This window comes from Bos taurus, chromosome 26 (genome assembly GCF_002263795.3).
Source record: "Bos taurus isolate L1 Dominette 01449 registration number 42190680 breed Hereford chromosome 26, ARS-UCD2.0, whole genome shotgun sequence".
Lineage (NCBI taxonomy): Eukaryota > Metazoa > Chordata > Mammalia > Artiodactyla > Bovidae > Bos > Bos taurus.
This window is the reverse complement of record NC_037353.1, coordinates 41981632-42004945: the sequence shown is the minus strand read 5'-3', so window position 1 is coordinate 42004945 and position 23314 is coordinate 41981632. Positions and strand designations below refer to the sequence as shown.

The following is a 23314-nucleotide window of genomic DNA, read 5'->3' as shown; positions in this document are numbered from 1 at the left end:
GGTGCAAGACTCCTCGCGTGGTTACAGAGAATGTAGAGATGTGGATTCAGAGGACCAACCGGAAGCTGATATCAGATATCCAAGATTTAACTACTTATTCAAAAGTCAAAACCTATCTACTACATAAAGCAGCTCCAGAACCATGAAAAACCAGACCAAGAACAAGATCCTGTACTACTTTGAACCATATGAAATGGCCGATATTTTGACAATTGCCAGTGTGGCAATTCATGTGCATCAACCTAAGAGCACCAAGCTTGACACTGGAAACTCACAGGTTCCGAACAAATTAGGTGCAACCGAGTGACTCAGCCTGCTGGGCGCTGGTTACGTAAATTTGTCTCAAGAGCACGAATACCTTCAACACGTACTTCTGAAATGGTGTAAAGGAATCCCTTTCTTCAGAAGAGACTTGAAAGTGAAAGTGAAGTCAGTCAGTCGTGTCTAACTCTTTGCAACCCGACCCGTGGACTGTAGCCCACCAGGCTCCTCCGTCCATAGGATTCTCAAGGCAAGAATACCGGAGTGGGTTGCCATTTCCTTCTCCAAGAATACTGGAGTGGGTTGCCATTTCCTTCTCCAGGGGATCTTCCAGACCCAGAGATGGAACCCAGGTCTCCCGCATTGTGGGGAGACGCTTTAACCTCTGAGCCACCAGGGAAGCTTAGGTGATTCCTTTTCTAAATTAAAAAAAACAACAGTTCCACTTTATCATTCAGTTTTACTAAGGTACTTGCCTAAATAAAGGTTCAGCTAACCTTTCTGAAGTAGTTAAACCCACTGAGGCACATCCATAGCAGAAAGACGAAAAAAAAAAAAAAAATCTTACAGTACAAACAGAGGAAACCAAAATAAACTGCACTATTTGGAGCAAGAGGAGCAACAGAAGCTGCAAGTCAGTATGAATTCCCTGTACTTTCAACTTTGGAAAATTCTGAAGCTCCGTTTCGGAATCGGGAAACTCTATAGAGGCTGTCACACAGAGCAGGGGCTCTCCCCCGTCCCTGGCTCTCCTGTCTGAAGTCGAAGATCAATCAGAAACTTCAGACACCAGCTGCTGGGTCAGGACTTCCCTACTCTGAGGAGCTGTGAACAGCCTGACAGGTGAGGAGAAAGCATCTGGACACGACTGCCTTACCCAGTGGTTCCCCAAGTGTGGACCCCAGACCAGCAGAAGCAGTAGCACCTGGGAACTTGTAAAAAATGGTTTGCAGAGGCGGGGGGCCTCTCTGCAGACCTCCTGAATCAGACACTCAAGGAATGGGGCAGAAATCTGGGCTGGACCCGGGTTCTTTTGAGGCGTGCTAACCTTTGGACCCCGTGGACATGACTCAGGTGAAGAGTTTCCTAGCTGTATCCAGGGAGTCCTCAAGATCTAAAGAGACCCCTCTGCTCGGAGTCCTGACTATGGGAAAAACACCAGAGTTCCCAGATGTAACCAGGGTGCCCTATTTTACTCTGTTTAACAAATGGTAGTACAGCTGCATGGTTTCAATTGAAAAGCAATCCTGCTGCTTTATTAAAAAAAAATAGAAAATATTGAACAGATGGGAGTACAAGTGGCCACAGGCAATCTGGTCATTTGTAGAATGCTCTAGAAGGTCTGAGTTGGACTTTCTGTGCCATCTTGGGAGGCCGAAGGCCAAAGGGAAGCCCAACCACCGATAGCAGGTTCAGAGGCTATTCCCCGAGGAGGGGGCAAGTCTGATGTCCTCCAGCGGCTTTAATTGGGCGGGGAGAGGGGGGGCGCTGAAATCCCGTCCATTGTACGTGAGAATTACTGCAAGGACCAGGGTGTCCTGTCGGTTCTTATTCAGAAAGAAGAGTTCTTAAAAGGGAGAGATCCAGCGCCAAAGAAATAGTAGCGGCAGAAAGGAGGGAGAAAGCTCTGCTTTCTCTCCAGGGGCTTAAAGAAAATGCTCCAGCCCCACTTTCCTTGTTTTAGTGAATTTTTTAAACATGCTTTTATTTAAATTTAATTTTTTAACTTAAGGTCCCAAACCTGCTCGGGCAGGGTGGCAAAACTCCAGGGAGGATGTTCCAGACTGCCCTCTGCTTTCTTCCCTCCCTGCCTCTGCTCACCTCTCCTGCCCCTCCTGTCCCTGCTCTGAACAGGAACCTGGGTGATGCTATGGCCTGAATGTCTGTGTCCTGGAATTCCTACATGGACATCCCAATGCCCAAGGTGATGGCATTAGGAGGTGGGGCCATCTGTAGGTGACTAGGTCATAAGAGTGGGGCCCTCATGAAAGGGGTTAGTGACAATATAAAAGAGACCCTTCATAGTTCCCCAGGTCCCTTCATCGTGTAAGGGCATAGTGAGACATCTGCAACCAGGAAGAGGGCCCTCACTCGAACCATGCTGGCACCCTCACTGTGGCCTTCCAGCCTCCAGAACTGTGAGCAATACTTTTTGCTGTTTTGTTTATTTGGCTGCATCTCGTGGCATCAGGATCTGCCCCAATGAGGGACTGAATCCATGCCCCCTGCACTGAAAACTCAGTCTTAAACCACTGGACCACCAGGGAGGTCCAATAATTTCTGCTGCTTATGAGTCACCCAGTCTGTGATATTTTGTTATGGCAGCAGGAAGAGACTAAAACAGATGGGGTGAGTAGGCAGGGCCATTTCTGAGGTTTAAAAAGCCACCACCACACACCCAGAATGCCCTTCTTAATTACTCCCACAGAGCAGCAAAGTTAAGTACAGTTGATTCTCTTTATTTGCAGTAATTACATTCTATAAAGCCATGTAGACACTGAATTAGCAAACACTGAACCACTGGTCCTAGGGGAAATATAGGGGTAGGTTCCTGTGAGCCACTGGCCATAGTATTTTTGTCAACTGATCAAAATATAACCTTGTTTTATGTGAGTTTCTGTTTTAAAATACTTTATTTAATATGCAGCTAATCAGATCAGATCAGATCAGTCGCTCAGTCGTATCTGACTCTTTGTGACCCCATGAATCGCAGCACGCCAGGCCTCCCTGTCCATCACCAACTCCTGGAGTTCACTCAGACTCACGTCCATCGAGTCAGTGATGCCATCCAGCCATCTCATCCTCTGTCGTCCCCTTCTCCTCCTGCCCCCAATCCCTCCCAGCATCAGGGTCTTTTCCAATGAGTCAACTCTTCGCATGAGGTGGCCAAAGTACTGGGGTTTCAGCTTTAGCATCATTCCTTCCAAAGAAATCCCAGGGCTGATCTCCTTCAGAATGGACTGGTTGGATCTCCTTGCAGTCCAAGGGACTCTCAAGAGTCTTCTCCAACACCACAGTTCAAAAGCATCAATTCTTCAGCGCTCAGCCTTCTTCACAGTCCAACTCTCACATCCATACATGACCACAGGAAAAACCATATCCTTGACTAGACGAACCTTTGTTGGCAAAGTAATGTCTCTGCTTTTGAATATGCTATCTAGGTTGGTCATAACTTTCCTTCCAAGGAGTAAATGTCTTTTAATTTCATGGCTGCAGTCACCATCTGTAGTGATTCCTTAATATAAATTTATATGTACTCCTTGGGGTTTCCCCGGTGCCTCAGTGGTAAACAATCTGCTTGCAATGCTGGAGATGCAGGTTTGATCTCTGGGTGAGGAAGATCCTCTGGAGGAGGGCATGGCAACCCATTCAACTATTCTTGCCTGGAGAGTCCCATGGACAGAGGAGCCTGGCAGGCTATAGTCCATAGACTTACAAAGAGATGGACATGACTGAATCAACTTAGCAGGCATGCACACAATATATATTCCTTAAGGCAATGCCAAAGAATGCTCAAACTACCGCACAATTGCACTCATCTCACACGCTAGTAAAGTCATGCTCAAAATTCTCCAAGCCAGACTTCAGCAATACATGAACCGTGAACTTCCAGATGTGCAAGCTGGTTTTAGAAAAGGCAGAGGGACCAGAGATCAAATTGCCAACATCCGCTGGATCATGGAAAAAGCAAGAGAGTTCCAGAAAAACATCTATTTCTGCTTTATTGACTATGCCAAAGCCTTTGACTGTGTGGATCACAATAAACTGTGGGAAATTCTGAAAGAGATGGGAATACCAGACCACCTGACCTGCCTCTTGAGAAATCTGTATGCAGGTCAGGAAGCAACAGTTAGAACTGGACATGGAACAACAGACTGGTTCCAAATAGGAAAAGGAGTACGTCAAGGCTGTATATTGTCACCCTGCTCATTTAACTTATATGCAGAGTACATCATGAGAAACGCTGGGCTGGAAGAAGCACAAGCTGGAATCAAGATTGCCGGGAGAAATATCAATAACCTCAGATATGCAGATGACACCACCCTTATGGCAGAAAGTGACGAGGAACTCAAAAGCCTCTTGATGAAAGTGAAAGTGGAGAGTGAAAAAATTGGCTTAAAGCTCAACATTCAGAAAACGAAGATCATGTCATCTGGTCCCATCACTTCATGGCAAATGGGGAAACAGTGGGAACAGTGTCAGACTTTATTTTTGGGGGCTCCAAAATCACTGCAGACGGTGACTGCAGCCATGAAATTAAAAGACGCTTACTCCTTGGAAGAAAAGTTATGACCAACCTAGATAGCATATTCAAAAGCAGAGACATTACTTTGCCAACAAAGGTCCGTCTAGTCAAAGCTATGGTTTTTCCAGTGGTCATGTATGGATATGAGAATTGGACTGTGAAGAAGGCTGAGCGCTGAAGAATTGATGCTTTTGAACTGTGGTGTTGGAGAAGACTCTTGAGAGTCCCCTGAATTGCAAGGAGATCCAACCAGTCCATTCTGAAGGAGATCAGCCCTGGGATTTCTTTGGAAGGAATGATGCTAAAGCTGAAACCCCAGTACTTTGGCCACCTCATGCAAAGAGTTGACTCATTGGAAAAGACCCTGATGCTGGGAGGGATTGGGGGCAGGAGGAGAAGGGGACGACAGAGGATGAGATGGCTGGATGGCATCACTGACTTGATGGACGTGAGTCTCAGTGAACTCCGGGAGTTGGTGATGGACAGGGAGGCCTGGCGTGCTGCAATTCACAGGGTCGCAAACAGTTGGACACAAGTGAGCGACTGAACTGAACTGAAATGAACTGAATGTTGAATTCATAGAAAACAGCACTATAACGCACACCCAAATGAAGCTTATCTAACACAAGCATTTTCTACATCAGGCTCATCATAGCCTTCTTGTGCTTTGAAACAGCAACATCACCAACAAAACGCACAAAATCAGGAAAAGCATGGCACTAAATATGGACTACCCCCTTCCCACCAATTTCCAGTCAGAATAGGACAATACAACTCTGGACAAAAGTCCAATCACACTGGCAAGGCACCAAAATTGCTTGTCGGCACAGAGATCTACTGAATCTTTCCACTGGAAAATGAAGCCAGAGGGCTGGCCAGGCTCTCAGCATGGATGTAATCAGTCCTTGGAACTTAGTCATCGGTTCCTTCCTGCATCCTGTATTCACGCTTGGTCATGGTCACAGGAGACACAGCTTCTTTACTCATGTCTTCCTCGGACTTGAGAGAGGCCATGATGTAGGCAGGACTCCATGGCATGGGGGAAGGAAGGAACCAGTTCGCTGCAGCCAGTGGAGAAGTTCAGAACCAGGCTTGGTAGCCAAGCTGGACCTGCTTCAAAGCCCAGCTCTGCCACTCACTAGCTACATGTCCTTGAACACACTGGCATCTCTGTGCCTCGGTCTGCTCATCTGTAACAGAGCAGTCATAACAGAACCCCCTGCCTCCTGGGGGTGTTGTGAGCATTTACAGTGAGCAGTCTGCATGGCCCTAGACCACAGAAAGTGCCCTCAGCGGGAGCTTGAAGAGCAGACATCACTGGACTATAGTGGGGCCTGGACAAGCCATTTAAAATACACAGTCTCGGGGTGCGGAGAAGACTTTAGGGGCACCAGTAACACCCCCAGTGGACTTTAGTTGTCCTGAGTGCCGCCCAGCCAAGACGGCAGAGGCTCCTGTAGCCTCTGCTCCCACACCCCTGGGTCTCCCTGGAGCTCTGAATAAGGATGATCTCAGCCCCCCTCCAAGCCCCACTAAGGGTGAGCCCCTCCCACTGCAGCTGGAGGTCCCTCGGCCTTGCTAAAACGGTGGGGGAGGACTTCCCTGGTGGTCCAGTGGTTAAGAAAGCGCCTGCCAATGCAGGAGACGCAGGTTTGATCCCTGGTTGGAGAAGACCGTGAAGCCCATGCACCACAACTTCTAAGCCTGTGCTCTGGAGTCCAAGAGCCACAGCTCCTGAAGCCCAGGCACCCTAGAGCCTGTGCCCTAAAACAAAAGAAGCCACTGCAACGAGAAGCCCGTTCACCACAACTAGGGAGTAGCCCTCACTTACCAAAAGCAGAGAAAGCCCATACGCAGCAAAGAAGACCCAGTGCAGCCAAAAATCAATATACATGAATAAATTTTAAAAAATAAGATAAAAACGGTGGGGGTCAGGGAGCGCCATGGGGGAGGGAGGAAGCCAAGCAGGAGGATGGCAAGGCATGCCTGACTTCACCCTAGAAGCTTCTGCACACTCCTTGGGTGCTGAGGGTCTTGTTCCCCAGCTAGATTTCTCTTTAAGAAGTTAAATTCGCACATAAGAACTATAGTTGGCTCCCACCAGTAACAGAAACATTCAGAATTCGATGTCAACATGCAGCCGCCTCACAGCATCTGTTTCTGGCCTAGAGCTTCCTGCTGTGTCAACCCTACCCTAACATTTCTCCTCCACCAGGTAAACCTCCCAGTTTATGAAGAGGTCGCTTGACACTGTCCCAGCGGGACAGCAGGAATGGACGGCCTGCTCCCCCGACAAAGCCGGCTGCGAGGTGGTCAGCACACACTGACCCCCAAGCAGACAGAGAAGGAGGCCCACCCCATCACTCCCCTCTAACCCGTTTCAAGTTCAGCAACATTTCCCAAGGGCCAGCCGGACTCAGGCTGGGTGCTGTGGTTCTGGAGGTCGCAACTGATCCGGTTCCTCCATTCACAGAGAGGGCCTCTGAGACAGATCATTCATAGGTATCTGAGAAGGGCAGTGACACCTGGGGCAAGGGTGGCTGAAAGAGTTCAGAGGGAGGCTCGGGTCTCAGCCTGGGGAGAAGGGACTCCTAGCCTGTTTCATTCACTATGGCTCCCCAGTGCCACGCATTAGGCAGCCAAAAGCAGCAGTTTTACTAATAAGATATAATTACAATGTGTGTAGGGGGAATTTTCTGGCAGTCTGGTTGTTGGGGGGTGGGGGGAGAGGGCTTCCCAGGTAGTGCTAGTGGTAAAGATCACGCCTGCAAACACAGGAAAATTAACAGAGGTGGGTTCAATCCCTGGGTCAGGAATATCCCCTGCAGGAGGGCATGGGAACCCACTCCAGTATTCTTGCCTGGAAAAACCTATTGACAGAGAAACCTGGTGGGCTATGGTCCACAGGGTTGCAAACACTCCGAGAGGACTGAAGTAAAGTAACACACACACACCAGTTGTTAGGACTCCGTGTTTGCACCGCTCAGGACCCAGGTTTGATCCCTGGTCAGGAAACTAAGATCCCACGATCGCACGCTGAGGTAAAAAAAAAAAGAAAAACACAGTCAAGGCTCTTTTAAAAAGCAGAGACATTACTGTGCCAATAAAGATCCATATAGTGGAAGCTATGGTATTTCCAGTAATCATGTACGGATGAAAAAGGTGGACAGTGTAAAAGGCTGAGCCCCGAAGAATGGATGCCTTTAAACTGTGGTGCTGGAGAAGTCTCTTGAGAATCCCTTGGACTGCAAGGAGATCAAGCCAGTCAATCCTGAAGGAAATCAACCCTGAATATTCCTTGGAAGGACTGATGCTGAAGCTGAAACTCCAATACTTTGGCCACCTGATGTGAGGAACTGACTCATTTGAAAAGACCCTGATGCTGGGAAAGATAGAAGGCAGGAGAAGGGGACGACAGAGGATGAGATGGTTGGATGGCATCACCGACTCAATGGCCAAGAGTTTGAGCAAGCTCCGGGAGTTGGTGATGGACAGGGAGGCGTGGCGGGCTGCAGTCCTTGGGGTGGCAGAGTCGGACACGACTGAGGGACTGAAAACAATGAACAACATGTATATATACATTCAGGTTCAGCTTCCGGGACACCTCCGGGACGGCAGTGGCTCCGCCCCTCTTCCGGGGTAATTTGCATACGTTCGTTGATTCCCAACAGCGATCTGCATTATAATTAGTGAAGCAACATTTTCTCAGTTTCAGTGAATAACTCCTTTAGATTAAGCTACTATTGCACTAATGCAATTAAAAAAAAGGGGGGGGGGGAAATTGCTGAATTGGTTGTTAATGGAATTCACCCTCAGCGAAAAGTTTTTAATTCTGTCCACTATAAATAGCTCTGGAGTCTGCACCAAGTTTGTGCTCGCTTCGGCAGCACATATACTAAAATTGGAACGATACAGAGAAGATTAGCATGGCCCCTGCGCAAGGATGACACGCAAATTCGTGAAGCGTTCCATATTTTGCCATTTCCCCCCATATCCATATCCATAATCTATTCACATAAGGTTTTTAGCTGTAACTCGCTCATAAGCAAGGTAACTTAACCCATCGAGGACCCCCGGATTCAGTCTGCAATTCCTCCTCCAAAAGCTGTCGAACTCTCCCCAGTTTGGAAGCTTTTTTCCAGAAAGACCTGGGGTTGATGGTAGGGAAGGGTACACCAGGAAGCAGGCACTACCTAGGCAAAGGTCTAGGGGCTGGACTGTCTAGGGTCGCGGGGTGGGGAGAACCCACACGGCCAACCAGGGCCCTGGACAGGGCGCAGTCCACCAGGGTTTGGAGGCAGCCTGTGGGCTTGCCCTGATCCCCCAGTGGGTCCTTTCAGTTCAGTCGCTCAGTCGTGTTGGAGACTCTTTGCGACCCCATGGACTGCAGCACGCCAGGCTTCCCTGTCCATCACCAATTCCTGGAGCTTGTTTAAACTCGTGTCCATCCAGTCGGTGATGCCATCCAACCATCTCATTCTCTGTCGTCCCCTTCTCCTGCCTTCAATCTTTCCCAGCATCAGGGTCTTTTCAAATGAGTCAGTTCTTCGCATCAGGTGGCCAAAGTATTGGAGTTTCAGCTTCAACATCAGTCCTTCCAAGGAATATTCAGGACTGATTTCCTTCAGGATGGACTGGTTGGATCTCCTTGCAGTCCAAGGGACTCTCAAGAGTCTTCTCCAACACCACACCTCAAAAGCATCAATTCTGTGCTCAGCTTTCTTTATAGTCCAACTCTCACATCCATACATGACTACTGGAAAAACCATAGCTTTGACTAGAAGGACCTTTGTGGGCAAAATAATGTCTCTGCTTTTTAACATTCTGTCTAAATTGGTCATAGATTTTCTTTCAAGGAGCAAGCATCTTAATTTCATGGCTGCAGTCACCATCTGCAGTGATTTTGGAGCCCCCAAAATAAAGTCAGCCACTTTTTCCACTGTTTCCCCATCTATTTCCCATGAAGTGATGGGACCAGATGCCATGATCTTAGTTTTCTGAATGTTGAGTTCTAAGCCAACTTTTTCACTCTCCTCTTTCACTTTCTTTCATCAAGAGGCTCTTTAGTTCCTCTTCACTTTCTGCCATAAGGGTGGTGTCATCTGCGTATCTGAGGTTCTTGATATTTCTCCCAGCAATCTTGATTTCAGCTTGTCCTTCATCTAGACTGGAGTTTCACATGATGTACTCTACATATAAGTTAAGTGAGCAGGCTGACAATATACAGCCTTGACATACTTCTTTCCTATTTGGAACCTGTCCGTTGTTCCATGTCCAGTTCTAACTGTTGCTTCTTGAGCTGCATACAGATTTCTCAGGAGGCAGATAAGGTGGTCTGATATTCCCATCTCTTTAAGAATTTTCCACAGTTTGCTGTGATCCACACAGTTAAAGGCTCTAGCATAGTCAATAAAGCAGGAGTAGTATATACATACATATATATAAATACATGTTATGTATTATATAATTATACATTATATAATATATACTATACATATATATATCAATATAAAGCAGAAGTATGTATATATATATATATATACACATACATATACATTATAGAGACATACATATATATACACCTGTGTGTAGAGAAAGAGAGAGATTGTGTGTGTGTGTGTGTGTGTGTGTGTAAAGGCATCTGAGCCAAGTCCCAAGGCTGGCTGTGAACAAGCCTGGTTTCAATAAACTAAGTGTGAAGTCTGCAGGCAGACGCACGATGAACACACTGCACACGGAGAACAGTGAGGGGTGGGGTGTGGGGCACGCAGGGCAGGGCCAGGGCAGGCGGGTGGGCGGCTCGAAGGTGAGGAGAAGTCCTCAGCCAGGCCCATTTGCGGAGCGAAGACACAGGATCTGGTCCCTTTCCTGTGGGCTGCTGGCTCCTATAGTCTCTGCCCACCTCCCAAAGATAAAGAACACAAGCACCTACCCCAGCTTGTGTCCTGGGAGGACAGAGGCAGCTAAGTCATTCCTGGGAAAGTATGAATAGCACAATGTCATTCCTGGAGGGCTTCTATTTAAATAAGAACACTGGAGGACAAATCTCTAAAATGGCCTTTGTTGGGGGCGGGGAAAGCTCCTTCCTGGGGTCCCCTCAGGTCATCCCTAAGGCCCCAGGAGAGCTTCCCTTGTGGCTCAGATGGTAAAGCCTCGCCTGCAAGGCAGGAGACCTGGGTTCAATCCCTGCATTAGGAAGATCCCTGGAGAACAGAATGGCTACCCACTCCAGTATTCTTGCCTAGAGAATTCCATGGACAGAGGAGTCTGGCAGGCTACAGTCCAGAGGGTCGAAAAGAGTCAAATACCACTGAGTGACTTGGCCCAGCCCCATGCAGGGGAGTGTGCACACCGGGGCTAGGGGTGTAGGGGTGAGGGGCTGGAACTGCGGGCAGAAGAGGACAGGGGAGGACAAGGAGGCAGCCTCAGAGAGTGGGCCGCAGGGTCCTGCCATCAGCCACGGGCCCACCCCCACCCCACCTCTGGGCTATCAGATCCTTGGAGACCTGGCTGCTGACATCACTGTGGGAGGTCGAGGCAGCTAAGAGTGAGTTTTCCAGGTCTTCAAGGGCAGCCGGCTGGATGACATCATCTACTACAAGTGAACTGGGAGAGGAGAAAACCAAGGCTCAGAAATGTTCCTGAACGTCTTCAATGTGTTTCAACTGCACATTTTCTCTGGGTCCCATGCAGGGCCTCAGTTTCCCTTCCTGTTGAGGAAGGAGCTGGGCTACTCCAAGCATGGCCCATGGCGGTGCTGATCCAGGAGGGGTTGGTTACTGCTCCATGAAGACACAGCACACACACCCGGGGTAAGGGCCTAGAGGTCTTTAGAGGAACATGGTATTCATTCTGTCTGTTGACTCCAGTAATTAAAGTCGGGGTTTGTCTTTTGTAGGTCTTGATGGGTGGTTCTCAACCAGGGGTGACTTTTGCCAACCAGGGGACATTTGGCAATATCTGAAGACAATTCTGATCATCACAACCAGAGGGCCAGGTGCAGCTGGCATCCAGGGATGCTGCTAAGTACCCTACAATGCACAGGGCAGACCCACAGCAAAGAATTATCTGGCCCCAGAGGTCGGTACACCCGGGTAGAGACACCTTGGCCTTGAGCTTTGTTTTGCTTTCTAGTAATTCATTTAAATATGTTTTCAGAAGTTTAGACCTTAAAGTGAGTTAGAAATTAAAAACTACACTGGCCCTTTGTCCGCTGAGAAGGTTGGCATCAGACAACCTCCAAGAGCAGGCTGCTCTGAAAGTTCCGAGGGACACCGGACGCTGTCGCTGGTCACACACATCCTTTTACTCTCTGGGAATCGCCTTCCGTGACCAGTCATGTCTGAGCTTATCAGGAAGGGTCATTACTTCTTTCTGATGAACTTGGCTCTGTAGCAGTCAGTAACGAGACCATTACCTTCAGTCCTTGAGCAGACACTGACTGAATAACAACTATGTTATTATTACAACAACCCTGTAAGGTGGTCCCTGCCCTCGTGGAGCTTACAGTCTCAGGCAACAGTCAAAGTTTAAAAAAAATTTTTTTTTCTTAATGCGTATTCACTGTTTACAATAGCCAAGACACAGAAGCAACCTAAATGTCCATCAAGAGAGGAATGGATAAAGAAGATGTGATACATATATACAAGGAATATCAATCAGCCATTAAAAAGAATGAAATAATGCCATTTGCAGCAACATGGATGGATCTAGAGAGTTATGAAGTAAGTCAGACAAAGGAGGAGAAATATCGTGACATTCCTTACACATGGAATCTAAAAAGAAACTACACAAATGGGCTTACTTAGAAAACAGAAAAGAAACTTATGGTAAACAGGGGGAAGGGATAGTTAGGGACTGTGGGAGGTCATGCACACAATGCTACGTTTAAAATGGATAAGCAACAGTGACCTACTGTATAGCATATGGAACTCCGTTCAATGTCATGTGCCAGCCTGGAGGGGAGAGGGGTGTGGGGGAGAATGGATACCTGTGTATGTATAGCTGAGTCCCTCGCTGTTCACCTGAAACTACCACAACATTTTAATCAGCTACACTGCTAAGTCGCTTCAGTCGTGTCCGACTCTGTGCGACCCCATAGACGGCAGCCCACCAGGCTCTCCCGTCCCTGGGATTCTCCAGGCAAGAACACTGGAGTGGGTTGCCATTTCCTTCTCCAACGCATGAAAGTGAAAAGTGAAAGTGAAGTCGCTCAGTCGTGTCCGACTCTTAGCGACCCCATGGACTGCAGCCTACCAGGCTCCTCTGTCCATGGGATTTTCCAGGCAAGAGTACTAGAGTGGGGTGCCATTGCCTTCTCCGTTAATCAGCTATACCCCAATACAAAATGTTTTTGGTGTTAAAAATAATAATAATTCTAAAAATAAAATAAAAATACTTATTTCTCCAGTAAAAACTGTTGTAACTGCTAAGATAGAGAGATACAAATGGCTAGAACATAAACTAGGAGGTCCCAGCCTGGAGTGGGGATCAGGGAAAACGTCTTTGTAACATTATAAGCTGAGGCCAGCCATCAATCAGCTCAGTGACAGCTAATGTTTGCTGACACGTGCTTTGTGCCAGGAACTAAGATCTAAGTGTTCACAGCCATCACCATATTCAGTGCTCACAACCACCCTATGAGGTGGGTATTATCATTAGTCCCACTTTACAGATGAGGAAACCAATGCATAGAGAAGTTGAGTAATTTATCCAAGGTTGCACAGCTGGTAAAAGGCAGAACCAGGATACAAACCCAAGCCAGACACCAGGAGCCACGCCCTTAACCGCCCCACTGGGTTTTATCCCAAGGGCAGAAGAGTAAGGGAAGGGGCGCCTGCAGCAGAGGGAGCCTGCAGCAGAGGGAGCCGCAGATCTGAAAGCCCAGTCCAGGAAGGAGAGTGCCGGTCTGGAGGAATTTGGAAAGGCCACTGCAGCTGGAGCACAGATCAAGATGACCAGGAAGGGGACAGAAGGGCCGGAGCCAGATCACAAGGCCAGGGTGAGGGGCTGGGAGTCGATCTTAAGCTGAAGAATCAGCCCAAAGCCTCAAAACGCCCCAAAGTGCTTCCCTTGGCATTGAGACAAAAGAGAGGCGGGGAGGCCCAGGGTGAGCGTTCCGAAACTATGTTCTAAATAGGGCCGGACTGGCACACACTTGTGCCCACGTCTTTCTATTTACTCCCATGGATCTTGTGACGCTTCCTTCTTCCTTCACAGTTCCACCCACCATCCCAAGCCCTCCGACCCTGGAGCCCTGTGATGACCACACCCGAGGAGTCAGAGGGAGATGAGCAGAGAGCGAAGTGAAGGAAGGGGCGGGCCTGGAGGAGGAGGCCCGCAGGGACTCAGGATGTCTCTGCTGGACCACGGTTCGGAGAATCCTTAACCACAGGCAATATCGGCCTTCCAAAGTCATAAAACCTGAGCGGAAAAACACGGCCCAGGAGTTCTGGCAACACACACCGAAAGCCATAAAAGACTGTTTCTTTTGACACAACCATTCTACTTCCAAGAATTTATTCTAAGGAGATGATTAAGGGTGTGAGCAAAGATGCCAATCACAGCTGTGACCACAATAGGAAAAACAAAAAGGAAACAGCCAGAATGTCCACACTAGGGGACAGTTAGGCAAGTTAAAGCAGTCACAGAATGGACTCATTTGCAGCCATGTGAAAAAAAGGTTAGAAAATCAACTTTAAAAATTTCAAAAAGAAGGTAGATCTCCATGCATTCAAAAATAAAGACATCCATTATTAACTGAAAATAGGTTAAAAAACTACTGGCAGCATGATCCAGACTTTCCGTGCATGTGTGTATGAATATACACGTATCTGTGTGTATGTGTGTACACATGCGTGTATGTACAAACACCCACACAGGAAGCAATTGACAGTGAACAAACCAAGCAATGTGGAAGGATACACATCAAGGAGTTAACGGCAATTCTCTTTCAGTAGTAAAGTTAGCAGTGTTTCTTTTCTTTTTCGTTGAGTTTAACTCTATTTTCTAGTTCTATTCTGAACATACGCGGCTTTTATAAGCAAAAGAAAAAGCATCTTGGAGGAAAATTTCGATGCCAGGGAGCAATTTCAATTCATAGCTCAGTGAAAATTTTAAGAGAGGGGGCCAGCAAAGCAACGCTTCTAAACTCACACCTATAGTGACTTCTCTACTCACACCTTCCCTCCCTGGGAGGACCCAGGCTTGCCAGCCTCATCCCAGAGCAGAAACCCAGCTGTTCCTCTCTCAATAGGCACCACTGGGGAAAATTAAGGTCCCGGTGGAGAATTTGTCAGATGACAGTATCTCCCCGCACAGTCTATGAGATGGCATTTTAACTCATTGGGGACGGAATTAATTTTCAAAGCATGTTGGACAATTGCTTGACGGCTGGGATTTTTTTGGAACAGAGAATCCTGAATATAATTAAACACTTTGTCAGTGACACATGATCAGCGTCTTGAGCGCCTATGATGTAAGCGAGGAGGTATGCCATGGCCCTAAAACACAATTGTATATGGAGTCATGAAGGCTGGATTCTAGACCAAGCCCCACCTTGGGATCTCAGCCAGGTGACTGCTCTGAGCTTAACTTTTCCATCTCTGAAAGGGAAGGCCCTGGACAGTACCATGGCTGAGGACTCTGCAAGCTCAGTCTGGCCTCTCCCTCACAGGCTGTGAGCCAGCGCATCTGCCTCCACCACCTCACCTGACTATCTTTTTACTTTCTGCTTTCCAATTCTCTGCTCCTAATGTACTGCAGATTAAAGGGCATTCGAATAGTGTGCAGTTAATAGGCTCAGATAAAGGTTTATAAGCCTCCCATGCTGTTGTTCAGTCGCTCAGTCGTGTCCGACTCTTTGCGACCCCCTGGACTGCAGCACACCAGGCTCCCCTGTCCTTCAGTATCTCCCAGAGTTTGCTCAAACTCGTGTCCATTGATTCGGTGATGCCATCCAACCATCATCCTCTGTCTCCCGCTTCTCCCCCTCAATCTTTCCGAGCATCAGGGTCTTTTCCAATGAGTTGGCTCTTTGCATCAGATGGCCAAAGGATTGGAGTTCCAGCTTCAGCATAAGTCCTTCCAATGAATATTCAGGGATGATTTAAATATGCATATATGTGTGTGTATACATATATATTAAACTGAACCAAGTGAGACTGTAAAGGAAAAAACCATCAAATCCACACTGCACCCTCAGCCCCTGCATCTTCCTGTCTTACTTCGCAGGGATCGGTCATGCTCCAGATGGCTTAAGGACAGCGGAGGGCTGACTTATAAGGACAGAGGGGAATTCTTCTCAGACCAACTGTAAGTGGCTATAAATGGCTTCCAAATTCTACAAGTGGTGGTGCTGGGACCAGAGTGTCTGAAATATTTTTCAGAGGAGAAAAAAAAATCTGTCCGAGATTTTAACTACCAGCTGCTGCCACCAGCTGCTGGGGCCAACCCTTTATAGGTTTAGTCAGGCCAGCAAAGGGTTGACTTTCCAGTGGAATGCCAGGGAGGGAGGCTTGCATCAACAAGTGCTTCTCCAAAGGGCCATGAGTCACCTTCCTGCAGAGGCTGAGGCAGAGCGGAGCTCTGCTTCGAAGAGGCAGGCGTTCAGATTCTGGTCTAAGAAGCCAACACCTTCAGTTTTACACATGAGACCCATGCAAAAGGAACAGCTCTGGTGCCAGCACCAAGAGAAGCTAAACGGGGATCAGATTAATAATCCTCATACTTTCCTGGTAGATCAGATGACAAAGAATCCGTCTGCAATGCAAGAGACCCAGGTTTGGTCTCTGGATCGGGAAGATCCCCTGGAGAAGGGAATGGCAACCCGGTCCATTATCCTTGCTTGGAGAATCCCATGGACAGAGGAACCTGGCGGGCTACAGTCCATGAGGTCACAAACAGCTGGACAAGACTGAGCAACTAAGCACGTATATTAATAATAATAACAGTAACAGTAATGGGGGTGGGAGGATACTTTGCGAGGTGATGGATATGTTTATCGCCTTGATGGCAGTAATGGTCTCACAGGCATATACTTATCCCTCAACCCGTTGAAATGTATACATTAAATATGCATAGCACAGCTTTTATATGTCATGGAATTCTCCAGGCAAGAATACTGAAGTGGTTGCCATTCCCTTCTCCAGGGGATCTTCCTGATCCAGGGATTGAACCTGGGTCTCCCACATTGTAGGCAGATTCTTTACCGTCTCAGGCACCATCGAAGTCCCTCATTTATGTCAATCACATCTCAATAAAGTAGTTTTTAAGACGAGAAGGACTGCACACCGCAGGGTTGATAGGCTAAGTGAGAGCAAGGCAAGTTGAAAACCTAACACAGAAAAAAAACTAAGAAGGCTGGTAATAGAAAAACAAGCTGCAGCAGAAAAAAAAAAAACGGGCTCCTTTCAGGCCAGGGCGATCTGGGAAGGGCCTATGAGGGGACAGGAGTAAGCCAAGTGCTTCACCAGACACACGTGTGCAGAGGGCTTTCCAGATTAAAAATGCTTCTCCCTCCCTCTCTCCCTGACAGTTTGGGCAGGAAAAGAAAAAAGTACAGGAGAAGGGTCGGGGCCACAATGGCAGGGAGGATGAGACTGGTGTCTTAAGGAAATTGTTACCCACATGGAGATTAGCAGAAAAATAACTGTATCAAGGATAAAGGGAGCAGGTTCTCACAGTCAGGGGAAGACTTGCCTATACAAAGGCGATTTAGGCTTGAAAGAACTCTCAGGGCTGGGCTGTAATCAGAGGTATCAGATAAACACTAGCTATAGATAAAACGCTTGCTCCTTGGAAGAAAAGTTATGACCAACCTAGACAGCATGTTAAAAAGCAGAGACATTACTTTGCCAACAAAGGTCCGTCTAGTCAAAGTTATGGTTTTTCCAGTGGTCATGTATGGATGTGAGAGTTGGACTGTGAAGAAAGCTGAGCACCGAAGAATTGATGCTTTTGAACTGTGGTGTTGGAGAAGACTCGAGAGTCCCTTGGACAGTAACAAGATCACACTAGTCCATCCTGAAGGAAATCAGTCCTGAATATTCATTGGAAGGACTGATGTTGAAGCTGAAACTCCAATACTTTGGCCACCTGATGTGAAGGGTTGACTCATTTTAAAAGACCCTGACGCTGGGAAAAATTGAAGACAGGAGGAGAAGGGGACGACAGAGGATGAGATGGCTGGATGGCATCACTGACTCAACGGACATGACTTTGAGTAAGCTCCGGGAGTTGGTGATGGACAGGGAGGTGGTGTGCTACAGTCCATGGGGTTGCAAAGAGTCGGACACAACTGAGCAACTGAACTGAACTGAACTCATAAATAAAAGGGGTGTGTGTATGTGTGCATGTGTGTGTATACACATCTATCTTCCAGCTCTGTCTGCTGAAAGAGGTCACGTCAAAAGGACATCAGAACCACCTCAAAGAGGCTGCCACCGGCCAGATCAGGGACTATTTTGGCATTAAAAAAAATACAGATAGTAATAAAACCCACTGAGTAAAGTAATAATCTATGAGTCCATACAAAGACATGAACAAATACATAAAAGGGGAGGGGTGAACGTTCCTTTTTACTGTAGTGGCCGCTGGTAAATGTAGAAGAAGTGGTGAAAACTGAAAATGCCCCGTGCAAGAACCATCAGAGTGGTGATGAAGTCAGTCAGGAGCTATCAAAGGACTCTAAGGCAGGTGGACAGAGGTTCAAAGAAGTGAAGGGCAAGTGCGTGGGCTTGGAGGACTCTCCCACCTGACTGTGAGGTGGTGGGGTACGAAGACTCAAAGTAAGAGAAACGCTATGGGCACCGACTTGGCCAGGTGTTGACCGGGATCAGAAGTGACCGGCGTCACTTCTGTGGGACCCCTGCCCCAAGTGACAGCCAGAGTCTGGTTACGGGGAAGCTCTGGAGGACGCTGGCTGAGGGATCTTCCCAGAATGAAGGAGCTGTACCCCAGAAGGTCATGAAAGACAGCAAGAGACAGAGGAGTCCTTCCAGACTGAAGGAGAGTCTGCGGGCATTCTTAGAGTGCAACACATGCCTCTGGGCTGAACCCCAGATTGGATGGAAAAGAGACCATGTGGATGAATCCGAATGGCTTCTGATGACTGAGTGATGCTGGGACGTATCATAGTGATTTCCAACTGGATGGCTGGCTCGGCGTCCTGCTGGAGAGGGGCCTTGTTTGGGGAAATTGGTCACTGGACTGTTCAGTTTCGTTTGGATGGGGACACCTTTGAGTCGCAAAAAGTGTTAGTCGCCCAGTCGTGTCCAACTCTGTGACCGCATGGACTATAGTCCACCAGGCTCCTCTGTCCATGGAATTCTCCAGGCAAGAACACTGGAGTGGGTAGCCATTCCCCTCTCCAGTCTGCAACTGGCTCTCAAATGATTCAGAAATACAGTGATGATGGATAAATAAATGCATCTCCATCCACACCTACACATATTGGGGGGGGGGGAGCGGCGAGAGCACAGGAGGTAAAACGGCAACAATTCAGACTTTGGGCAAAGGGAGTAGGGAGGTCTTTGGGCTACTTGTGCAACTTTTCTAAGTAGGAAATTATTTCAGAAAGAAGCGAACAAAACGTTCTGGAGTAAAGGCATGCAGGCAACCAGCCTCTCCCAGCACCCGCAGAGCCCATCTGGGCTCGGGAGGGCAGAGCATGGTCACAAGGGGAGCAGCACTGAATGGGGGTCCATGGGGCGTTCATTCACCTAGACAGCCGGGCCCGGGCCAGCCTGCAGAGAAGGCCTCGAAGGCTGAGGACAGGCTGTCCTGCAAGTGGGGGGTGGGGTAGAGAATAACTGGAGTGGGAGGAGATGCAGGAGCCGTGGAGCAGGGCCAAGGAACGTGGGGTGGAATCCCAGCAGGTGCAGAGGAGATGGGATCAGTCCTGCATCGAACTTCACAACATCCACCCAATACCAGGTGTGAGGGAAGGGCCCTGGGGAGCAATCCAGGCCAAGTGGGGGACTTTCTGGGTGGTCCAGTGGTTAAGACTCCGCACTCCCAATGCAGGGGGTTCGGGTTCAATCCCTGGCCAGGGAACTAGATCCCACATGATGCAACTAAGAGCCACTGCAGCCGAACAGATAAACAGATGCTTTTAAAAAAAGACCACGTGGGTTTTGAGCATCTGATTGGTTGGAAGGTCACCTTATTAACCACATGCTTCACAGATAACACCTCAGACTCCAGCCCCGACTCTGTACAATTATTTACTTCAACTTTCAATGAAATCCGCTGCTCAAATTAAATAAAGACACATCATTCTAAGGAACAGAAAACTATGAGTCGGTGGTTTTGCTGTGCTTTTACTTTTTTCTAACACAGAGTGAGTAACAGATAACTCAGCAGGATCAGGCAGCCCCCAACCAAGTTCAGGTCAGCCCCTACCCCTGGGAGGTGGAGCAGCCCTCACCGACACAGCTGTGCGAGCCTGCGAGAAGTTCCCTCCGAGGTCGGCCCCCCCCACCTGTCAGCGAGGGCAAGGGTCGTTCTGCCTGGAAAGGGCATGAGGAGGGTCCACTGCGAGCAGTCAGGTCAAGGTTTCTCTAGCAAAGGGCCCGGCACGTGGGAAGTGCTCTACAAGCGACGGCGTCAGCAATGCAAACAACAGGGCGCGCTGTTTTCCCCAACAGGACACGCTGAATGTGCTTTTCCAGAGTACCCATGCCCTCCCCCGGCTGCCCCTGGCCAGGTGAATGCCCTCGGGTGTGCACTGCTCCTTAGCCATCCCAGGCCCCGTGTGCACGTCGGCTGGGGCCGTGGAACGGGCATGGCAACAAGCAAAGGGAACCAGGGCTGTGGGAACCTACTGTGGGCTGCTGGGCACCATGCAGACCCTCCACCACTGTGAGCCACGGGACAGCCCATTTCGGGAGGAGCAAATGGAGCCCCCCGGGTGGGAAAAGTCCCTCCACGCGTGGCCTCGCTGAGCTGAGCTCCATCCGGCTGCTACACAGACCTCAGGCCCACAGGACCCTGGGCCTCAAGCACTACCTCTCAAGGATGCAGAGCGAAGACAGTGGGTGCAAAGCTGCCCAGCGGGGTCGGCTCCCCACGGAAAGCCTGTCAGCTGCCAGCAGGGCCGCACGCATGGCTCTGATCCAAGGGAGGTGGGCAAGACCCCTCCCCACCTGGCCTGCAAGTGCCTCCTCCATAGAGTGAGGAGGGCTTGGCCTGTTGGGTCCCCAGGGTCCCTTCCAGGCCTCTGATTTTCTGATCTCAAAAACCCAAGGCTCCAGAGGCGCAGCCCTCTGGGCTGGCTAAGAAGGAACAGCTTGGAGGAGGCGCTGGGTAGTGCCCAGGGTGGCCCAGCCCCGGCTGGCCTGGTGCCTTGGCCAGAGGCCAGGATCCTGGTCAGGATGTACGGATGGGAGGTGGAGGGCACCAGCTCCCTGGGAGACCTGATGGTGGGGAGGGGGTGCAGAGGGGGAGCCTTCCTCTCGCATACAACTTCAGCACTCCTTAAAATTGGACTATCATTCCCACACCTCTCAGGGTTAATGAGCTGGAGGACTGGGGTTTATGCAAAGCTCAAAGGGGAGGAAGTTATTCTAGGACAAGGCCAGGAGAGAGCAGTCACTGTTCTTTTTAAAAGACAAAGAAATAAACCCATCCAAGCCCTGGGAGAAGCTGCATGCTCAGGTTAAGTGACGATGTCACTATCCTTCTGATCAGAGTGCACAAAGTGAAGGGGGTATGCCTGCTGATCAGGCCAGCACCTCAGGGGCAAGACCTCAGCCAAGGCTGCCGACCTCTCCCAAGAGCCAGGGTGTGAAACCCAACAGGTGCCCCGACTTCACCAGAACACCAGACACAGAAATCAAAGAAATCAACCTGAGGCATCCACCGCGTGCACGAGCAGGGCAGCCAGTGCAGGCAGACAGCGCAGTTCAGGCAGACGTGAGCCTGAATTCAGCTCTGCCATTGACCAGCCTGCTGTAGTCCTCTTTGAGCCTCAGTTTCTGAATCTGTAAAATGGGGACATGTCGAATCACTGGGAAAGATTACTAAAAGAAATAAGAGGGCTTCCCTGGTGGACTCAGTGGTAAAGAATCCTCAGGCCAGTGCAGGAGACAGAGGTTAGATCCCTGGTCCGGGAAGATCCCACATGTCTTGGAGCAACTAAGGCCCTCCGCCACAAACATTGAGCCTGTGCTCGAGAGCCTGGGAGCCGCAACTACCGAAGCCCATGTACCCTAAAGCCCATGCTCCTCAACAAGAGAAGCCACGGTAATTAGAAACCTGTGTATCACAACTCGAGAGTCGCTCCCACTTGCCGAAACTAGAGAAAAGCCCACACAGCAATGAAGATCCAGCACAGTCAAAAATAAATAATCATACTTTTTTTTAAGAAAAGAAGTGCAAAATGTGTATGTAAAGCATAGTGTGGACCTCACAACGGGTCCTCAACAAATAGCAAGTGTCTGATATATATAAGCTGGACGTATGGATGTGCGGAAAGTAACATGGACAGAAAGATGCTGCCACCAGAGCTATCTAGCTGCCACTTAATTCGGGCCAGAACCAGCTTCCCCTCTAACTTTTCTGCACTGAGAGCAGGCAACTCAGCTCAATTTAGCTGTGTGTTAGTCGCTCAATTGCATCCAACCCTTTGCGACCTCCAGGCTTCACTGTCCATGGAATTCTCCAAGCAAGAATACTGGAGTGGATTGCCATTCCCTTCTCCAGAGGATCTTCCCTAGCCAGGGATCAAACCCTGGTCTCCTGCATCGCAGGCAGATTCTTTACAGTTTGAGCTACCGGGAAGTCTACAATTAAGCTGAGGACTGCACAAATGCCTTCATTATAGACAAGGCAAAATGTAGTGTTTGTTTTTTTTAAAAAGCTTTGTGGGGACTTTCCTGGTGGTACAGTGGATAAGAATCCACCTCCCAATGCAGGGGACCTGGGTTCGATCCCTGGTCCGGGAAGATTCCATATGCCATGGAGCAACAAAGCCACAAGTACTGAGCCGGCACCCTAGAGCCAATGCTCTGCAACAAGAGAAGCCACCGTAATGAGAAGCCCACACGCTGCCACAAAGAGTAGTCCCCCGCAACTAGAGAAAGCCCGAGTGCCGCAATGAAGACCCAGCTCAACCAAAAAAGTGAAATAAGTAATTTTTTTTAAGTCTCTTGGAGTCCTCAGTACCTCATAACGATGACAGACTTTCCCTGATTCCAAAACCACACAAGTAGTAACACTGCCTCTGAAAGCTCTCCCTACCCATGAATGCAAAGAGAGGTCTAGACCTCATGCGAGGAATAAAGGCTTGTACCCGCCCTTCCAGAGAGGAGTCAAGGCAGAGAGTCACCAATCCAAGAAGGAACTGCTGGAAATGCATCCTGCCTGGCACAGTACTGGGTACAAGGAAGCTGGAAGAAGTGAGTCAGGGTCTTGTCAGCCCTGGAGGAGAGGGACCCTAGCACACACAGCTGGACACGAGACAACCTGTGAGCTGGAAGCAGGAAGCAGTGGAACGCAGGTTCCCTGGCCAGATAATTCACAAGGTGAGCACGCCTCGGTCAAGGTTTGAAGGAAACACTGGAACTTTTCTTGTTTGCTGTGAAGCACGCAGCTGCAGAGCAGGCATCAAGGGAAGCCCGTGGGTTGGAGGGAGAGGCGTCCTGACAAGAAGGAAGAAAAAGATGCTCCTGACATTGACATGACCCAACTGCCTCTTCTCAGGTTGGAATGAGCCCCCATCAGGGAAATGAAACCAACCTGTGCCCTCAGGAGCTTAAACCTGAGGATGCCAGCCAGGAGCTGTATGCTCTCAATGACCACCCCAAT

At 48.9% G+C, this 23314-nt stretch overlaps 1 protein-coding gene and 1 non-coding gene across 23 annotated transcripts in view; one reads left to right on the top strand and one right to left on the bottom strand.

The window, feature by feature from the left end:
* Positions 1 to 23314, bottom strand: part of TACC2 (transforming acidic coiled-coil containing protein 2) — a 234999-nt gene that overhangs the window by 107682 nt on the left and 104003 nt on the right. The window lies entirely within an intron of this gene.
* LOC112444542 (U6 spliceosomal RNA) lies at positions 8379 to 8485 on the top strand. The gene has a single exon (XR_003032898.1). It is a non-coding gene; the product is annotated as a U6 spliceosomal RNA (small nuclear RNA).